Genomic DNA, 8,281 nt, shown 5'->3' with positions numbered 1-8,281 from the left:
GCAATTGGGCCCTGATATTAGAAAAAAAATGAAAGAAGGTGGAGGATGGCCATCAGACCCCTATTTGAGATTTGGTGAACATGGCATTTAAAATTTTTAACTCCTGAGAGGAACAGGTTGAAATGGAGCATACAATCCGACTCTGCCAAAAGGCAGATCTGTAAGCCTGTGCCTTAATAGCAGCCCTGAAGCCTATGGTGGCAGTTCAGCCCTCTGTACAAGCACCATCTAGGGGTGGAGGACAGCAACCACAACTACCTCCAGGAGCCTGCTTCAAGTGTGGCAAGGCCATGCCCACCAACCAGACCATGTCTGGCATGCTGCCAGGAGGGCCACTGAAATAGTGCCCTTGGAAAAGCAGTGAGTCCCAGGTGTATCAACACAAAGGGTACCACCCTTCCAGACAAGGCCCCATAGCTGGCCCTACTCAGCCTGGCCAAAGACTGACAGCTCCCGAACTTCTCAACCTTGATCATCCTTGCCGAGCCTAGGGTAACTTTCAAGGTATCGGGTAAGCCAATATCCTTTTTGGTTGCCTTCTCAGTCCTTCCTTTCTTTTTGGGTCCCAGTTTTTCTTCTCTAATTGAGACAGTCAGCACGGTGGCCAAGGTTCTATGCCTGGACATCATCCCTGGGTTTGGACTCCCCAATTTCTTTTAGAGTCTGATAATGTACCAGCTTTCATTTTTTTATTTTTAATTTTCTGCAGGTCTGGGGATGGAACCCAGGGACATTCAACCTCTGAGCTACACCCCCTGCCCTATTTTTTATTATTTTATTTTGAAACAGGGTCTCACTAAGTTGCAGAGGGCCTCAGTAAGTAGCTGAGGATGTCCGTGAACCGCAATCCTCCAGTCTCAGCCTCTCGAATGCTGGGATTACAAGGTGCACCACCATGCCCGGCTATGTACCAGCTTTTATTTCTAAGGTTATTCAACAGGTGGCACAGACCCTTGGCATTTCTTGGAAGTTCCACATCCCATATTGATCGCAGTCATCAAGAAAGTCCTACCTGTTCATGTCTGGAAATTCACCATGCATGAGACCTATTCGCCCCCCTCCATAAAAGGTTGGACCAACCACAAGGTGGGATCAGCACAGTACTCTCCCTCTCTGGATGCCAGGGGGCTATAAGTATTAAACTCTCTCTAAAATCTGTTACTGATGCTCCTAACCCAATAGCATGTTTTCCATTTAGCCAGACTGACCCATATTTACTCACTGCTGAAAAGGGTGGTGTGTGTTTCTCAGGGAAAAATGCTGCTATTATATTAATGAATCTGGTCTAATGAAGGAAAATGTCTAAACTCTAACCAGGTTAAGCAAGAATCTAAAAACACAACATCGACAGTCTATCTCATATCTGGAAGGATTCTTAGGGCCAGCAGCTGCTGGATTTCCCCCCTTCCCCCAGGACCCATTCTCATGATTTGCCTTTTCTTTCTTTTTCTTTCTTTCCCTTTCTTTCTTTCTTACTTCTTTCTTTCTTTTTTTCTTTGGGTCTGAGGATGGAACCCAGGGTCATTTGAACTCCAAACTACACCCTTGCCCTACTTTTTATTCTTTATTTTGAAACAGGGTCTCCTAAGTAACAGAGTGCCTCACTAAGTAGCTGAGGCCATCCACAAACCACAATCCTCTGGCCTCAGCCTCCCAAATGCTGGGATTACAAGCATGCACAACCACACCCAGCTTGCCTTTTCAATAGCCCCTTGTCTGCTAACTTTCATTCCACCTTGCATTACTGAGCTGTCTAGGGTAACCTCCAATCAACTCCTGTTGCAGCCATACTCCCACCTGCCCACTTCTGAATGACCCAGCCTCTCCCCTATAACAACGTCCCCTCTGACAGCAGGAAGTAGTCATTGACTTAGTCATTGCCCAATATCACCAAAAGGCTGGGATGATAGGTCAGGTCCCTTCTCCCATGGAACTCTGCAGCGGGGATAGGAGGAAGAACCCCAAAAGCCAGAGCAGAGGTGTTGCAAGACTCCAGATGTTGTGGGGCAGACTCCAGATGTCGAGAGAGGAATTGGCATTCCCATGCCACTAGCCCCCACCCCCAAGACCCCAGCTACATAAATACCCTTACTTCCTCTCTGAGGCACAACTCTGCAGACTGATACCCTCCCTTCCTAACTCCCTTCCCAATATTGGTCTCCAGACCTCAACCAAAAACGACATTCCTTTAATAAGGAGGCTTGGTTGAACACTCTTTTGCTGGATTTATCTCCTTTGTGACCCCTGACTCACTATCTAGGCTTGCCTTTCATCCTCTTCTAGAATACATCCTCTTTTATTTTATTCAAGGCCAACATTCAACAATTTTTTTCTTCCATCTCTCATATTAGCTATTCTCCTTCACTAGTAGTCTACCTCCATATGTAAATAAACATGATAATGTCTACTCTTTTAAAAAAAAACCCTCTCTTTAGTTACCCTCATCCCACCCTAGTTTGAATGAAATGCAGTGCTCACCCTTATTATCTCTAGAACCATCTCATTAGACTTTAGCTTGCCCTACTACACTGAAGACTGCTCTTTTCAGACAAGTTCATCAATGAATCTCAGTTCTTATTTAATAAAACAAGGACTTTATTCACCACATGCCTTCCTTCTTGAAATATTTTCTTCACCTGACTTCCAGGACACAACTGGCTGCTCCTTGTAGGTCTCTCAAACTATCCATGTTGAGCTACAGAGCTCAGGTCTTGGATGTCTTTTTCTTTCATCCAACTTTCTTGCCAGGCGTTTTCATTCAGTTCCATGACTTTATGCACCATGTTTTATGCTGCTGATAGACAGTGTTTACCTCTAGCTCTTACTTTTCCCCTGACCTCTAGATTTATATCTTTATTTAAATCTCTAATGTAAAATCTCAAGCTCAACATGCCCAAATGTAAACTTCTAATTTTTATTCTTTCCCACAACTTAGTCTTGTTTTCTCCAGCTTAGTAAATAGCAACTCTATCCTTGTAGTCTTTCAAGCAAAATCTTCTGGAATTATCCTTATTCCCTTTGTTTCTCTCATAGCTCATGGACAATTTGTCAAAAATCCTACTGGTCCCACCTTCAAGTTGTATCCAAAGTTAAACAATATCTCCCTACAACAGCCACCACTATAGTAGCCTACCCCCCATCAGAAAAGGACATGTTCCAATAACAGTGGGTGCTTGGAACCATGGACAGTACCAAATCCCTATATACTGTTTTTTTCTATATTTACACACCTATTACAGTTTATACATTGATTACAGTAAGAGATTAGTGGCAACAACAAAGAATACAATAAAAAATAATAAAATGCTGTAATAAAAAACTATTGAAATATGGCCTTTTTTCTTTTTCTCAAAATTTTGTATTACATTATACTGTATTTTCAGCTTTTAGTTGACTGAAGGTAACTGAAACTGTGAAAAGTAAAATCACAGGTAAGGGGAAACACGATATTTTTATTGCCATCAGTATATTGGTGCATGCCAGTAATCCCGGAACTTGGGAGGCTGAGATGGAAGAATCACAGGCTCAAGGATAGTCTCAGCAATGTAGCAAGATTAATAGCAAACAAACAAAAGCAAAATTCTGTTTCTAAATTTAAAAAAGGGATGAGGGTACAGCTTAGAAGTAGGATGTCTTTTAATTCAATCCCCAGTACCTAAAAAAAACAAGCTCATTTTAATGGTCTCCCAATTGGTCTTTTTCATCTTTTTTGTCACTGTGACCAAAACACCCAACAAGCACAATTTGGAGGAGGAAAGGTTTATTTGGCTCACAGTTTTAGACATTCAGTATATGGTCAGCCAGATCCAGAGCATAAGTCATGATGTCAGGACATGTAGCAGAGAAAATCCATTCTCAATCATGAAGCAGAGAAGGAGAAAGAGAGAGAGGGAGAAGGCGGCCTGTGGACTCAAATAGGCCTCTGCCCCTGTTGCTGGTCATCCACCTCCTCCAGCCATGCTTCACCTTTGAAACTTGCACTGTGGATATGCTATCAACACATGAGCTTTGGGGGGATATTTCAGAGCCAAACTGTAAAGGTCTTCCTACTTCTTCCCTACCCTATACACTTATTCTCAAGAGAACAGCTAAAATGATTGTTTAAAAAGTAAATCGAAAGCTGGGTGTGGTGGTGCATGCTTGTAATCCCCATGCTTAGGAGGCTGAGACAGGAGGATTGCGCAGGTTCAAACCCAGCCTCAGCTGCTGTTTTCAAATAAAATATAAAATAGTTCTGGGAGTATAACCTGGAGGTAGAAGGTTCCTGGGTTCAATCCCCAGTACCACCACCAAAAAAAAAAAAATAATAATAATAATAATAATAATAATAATAAGTAAATCAGAAGTAGTTTCCTCCCTTGTTCCAGGCCCTCCATCATCTTCCCATCTCATTTAGAATAGAAGCCAAAGCCTTTATAGACACTGCCTTCAAGGACCTCTAGGAATAGATCACCCACATCCTCATCTCATCACTGCTACCCTTTTTCTAATTTTCTCAGCTCTGACTACATGAGCCTCTTTGTTATTTTGTCAACTATTGTGTGCTTCTGCAAGATTTGAGCATTTTCACTAGGTTCTCTCCACCTATTACCCTTACCACTGGTATCTTTTGCACCAAATCTTCTATCTTTAGAGGTCCTCATGACTCTTCCATATTTTGGAGTCTTTGTTTAAATATGACCTTAAGAGTGAGGTCTTCTCCAAGTATCTTATATAAGCTATATCCCATACCACTAGCCACCTTACTCTGATTACTCAATTTTCTCTCATGTACTTTTTTACCATCTTGTATTAGTCAGCATTTTCACAGCTATAATATAAAGGATTTGACCTTACAACTTAGAGAAATATTAATAACTGAACTCTTTAGGGGACATTACATATCTAACTTTAACATTCTACTCCTGGGGACTGGAGAGCTCATGCCCAGGTGAGAATATAAAATGCATTTAGTCCATTTCCAGGAGTTCCCTCCCAAAGTCTTAACAGTTCCAGCATCACCCAAAAGTCCCAAAGTTCAAAGTCTCCTCAGAGATTAAAGGTGAAATCTTATGAACCCCTATAAAAGAAAATGAAGATCAAAATAAAAAGCAAGTTACATACATCCAATGTACAATGGCAAGGAATAAACATTTGCACTCTAAAGGGGAGGAAAAGAGCTATAGAAATAATGGGACCAAAACAGTAACAAAATCCAGTAGGGCAAGTATTTAATTATGGCTCCATTTCTGGCTTCTGGGGCAAATAGTGGTGAGATGAGACCTCCAAAAGGCCTTGGCAGCCTTGCCTCTGTGGCCTGGTTGATTGTGATGCATGGTTTAAGAGCTCTTCCAGCCTGGCTCCATGGCTCACAACTAGCATCCTTACCTCATAGTCCAGTCACTCCACATTTCTAAATGTTCAGGGGGGTTCTTGCAACCGTGGTTTTGCCCTCACAGTTCCACAGATTGTGCCATTTGGGCCTGCTTCCAGGGATTCTGACCCAGCCACATCTTGCCTTCCTTCCCAGACCTTCCTTTGAAATCTAGGGATGCTTCCATGGCTCCCTTTTCCAGCAAAGTCAGCATTATATGAGTGCTGAGATAAACTACCAACAGAAAGGGTAGTCATGTTCTCTTTAACTGGGCTCAACTCCAACTTGATCACGACAGAGCCTGTCTTCATCACGGAGTGTGCTGGTCATGTCCTCAGCAATGCCAAAGGGAAGAAATGAGTGCAAATTGCTGCCTTTGTTCCTAATCAAAGCATTTTCCCTCCCTTAAGCTAGCTTATTTTCTTCCACAACACCATTTCTTTGAGTCTCAGCATTACTCATACTTTTCCAGCCAAACTGCAAATCTATAGTCTTTTTGCTTTACTTTCTGTTCCCAAATTTCAGTGTACAAGTCACTGAATGCAGACATCAATATTCATTATGCAGTTTAGATATTTTGCTGTTTTGATATTTCCTCCATCAGTTTATTAATCAGTCCATCATCGAGTTTGGCTTCCCACAAAGTTTCAGAACATGGGCAAAATGCCAATAAGTTTTTTGCCAAAGTAACACATGTGGCCTCTACTCCATTTTTCTGTGGAGTCCCCTTTGTCTTCCAAAAGCCACTGAGCAGTCTCTACTATCTGTTATTTTTAGCCACCTTCTGGTCCTTCCAACTTCCTCTCACAAAATAGTTCCAAAGATTCACAATCCACATGGTCAGACTTATAGATAGCCCTGACCCCACTCCTCTGGTACTATTTTCTCTATTAGCATTTTCATAGCTATAATCTAAAAGACTTGACTATACAACTAGGAAGAAGGAAGGTTTATTTGCTCATGGTTTAGTCCATGTGAGGTCAGGGATCATGGAGCTCAGGGCATGGTAGCCAGAAGCAGAGGGAGGGAGAACACAAGGTCAGTGCTCTTTATATCATGTAGGATAGAAGCAAGAAAGTGAGCATGGGAGAAACTGAAGAAGCCTGAGTTGTTAATAAGACTTAGGCAGAACAGAATCCTTCTGTCTCTAAAGCTATCAGCCAAAGAGCTGCAGGAAGGATTGACCTTGGTCAGCTAAGAATTGGCTGTTAGCCCAGCTAAATACTGACTGATAAAACCCCCAAACCTGCACTTAAACACTTTAAGCTGATGTGGTCAATATGGACCAGTCCCCTTGTGCCAGACCAACCTTGTTCAGAATTCACCCAATCATGTAGCTACTATTTCCCCCTATCCTACCCTAATCACCATAAAAGCTTCATCTCTACTGCTGAAGGGACTTTCAGTACGGATCTGCTGTGTAGGTAAAGTCTGAGAGTCAGGGCTTATGCCCAAATAAAGGCTCTTTGCTTTTGCATACGGTGTTGGTATTCTGGTGGTCTTTGGGGACTTCGTGAACTGGGCGTAACAAAACCATGTATAATCCCCAAGGCCACAGTCACAGGGATCCACTACCTTCTCCAGCTATATCCTACCATCCTAGGCCAACACCCAGATAAATCTGTCCTGGCGGATCTGTCCACTGCCGAGATTACAACTCTCATGACTTAACTATGTCAACCCTATTAACAAATGAGCTCTTTAGGGGACATTCTATATCCAACTGAAACATACTTGACATGTTTATTTTTTTATCTTCAACTGTAACACAAGCACTATGATGTAGGAACTTGGTCTGTTTCATTCATTAATATATCCCCAGTGTCTAGAACAATCCTCAGTATAAGAGAGGAAATAAACATTTTAATAAATTGTATATTGACTTGAATATGTGTGTTTCTGGGATTTGACCCAGGACATTATACTTCTGAGCTACACCCCTGACATTTTTTATCTTTTATTTTGAAACAGGGTCTTGTTAAGTTCCTAATGATAACCTCAATTCTGTCATCCTCCTGTCTCCACCTCCCAAGTATAAGAATACAGGCATACTCAAAGAGTAAACTCTTTAGGGAATCATTCAGTGTTAAAGAGAAAATAACAACCACCACCACAACAATGCAATTTATTAGAACTGGGGGAATTTTACTGCTACTAGCTTCTTTTTTTTCTCATTATGCCTCTTTCTACTCTCCTCCCTCCACACTAACAGGTAAGGAACTTTAAAAGTATTTTGGGGGTGCATCGAAGAGAAAAAACTGTTTCTAGTCACTGGACTAGGTCTTATGGTCCTTGATTTTTAGTACGATGGGTATGTATCTTTGGATTTGGAAGATTTACAATGCATATCACTAAGGAATATGAGTGAGTCCCTAAAGGCATGTTAGTGTTTTATTTTTTCACAAACCATTTTGCAGATTTTATCTTAAATAAATCAACCTACCTACAAGTAACATAAAAATAACTCTTGCAGTGCTAAGCAATATTTCCTGTGCACTGGCCTAGTTAACTTCCAAAACTGCTACAAGGTAGCTGAAATATTTATGAAGAAACTAGGTTAGGGGTGAATGACCTGTCCAAGATTACACAAATAGTAAGAGATGGGATGGAGTTTTCTTGGGGCCCAGGAAGCAGAGTCTAGAACCTGTGGCATTCCACCTCCATCCTGTGCTGCCTCTCTTCTATAAGGTAAGTGCCTGGCCTACATACAGGAACTGCTCACACTCCAACAGCACCACAATGGTTACTCACAAAGTTGCCCCAAGCTGTGAGGAAACACTCAGGGCTTAGTTAAGGGACATCACTGTGTCTCTTTATGAAAGATCTCTGAGAAATGCCAGGGGTTTAAGACATTTGGCACTCATGAAATTTTCATCTTTTCCCCTCTCTCATATGAATAACTTCCCTTCCGTGCTAAATTTCTAATAA

This window comes from Muscardinus avellanarius (genome assembly GCF_963383645.1).
Source record: "Muscardinus avellanarius genome assembly, chromosome: 8".
In the NCBI taxonomy this organism is placed as follows: Eukaryota; Metazoa; Chordata; class Mammalia; order Rodentia; family Gliridae; genus Muscardinus; species Muscardinus avellanarius.
The sequence above is the reverse complement of the archived record's forward strand: the minus strand, read 5'-3'. Positions refer to the sequence as shown.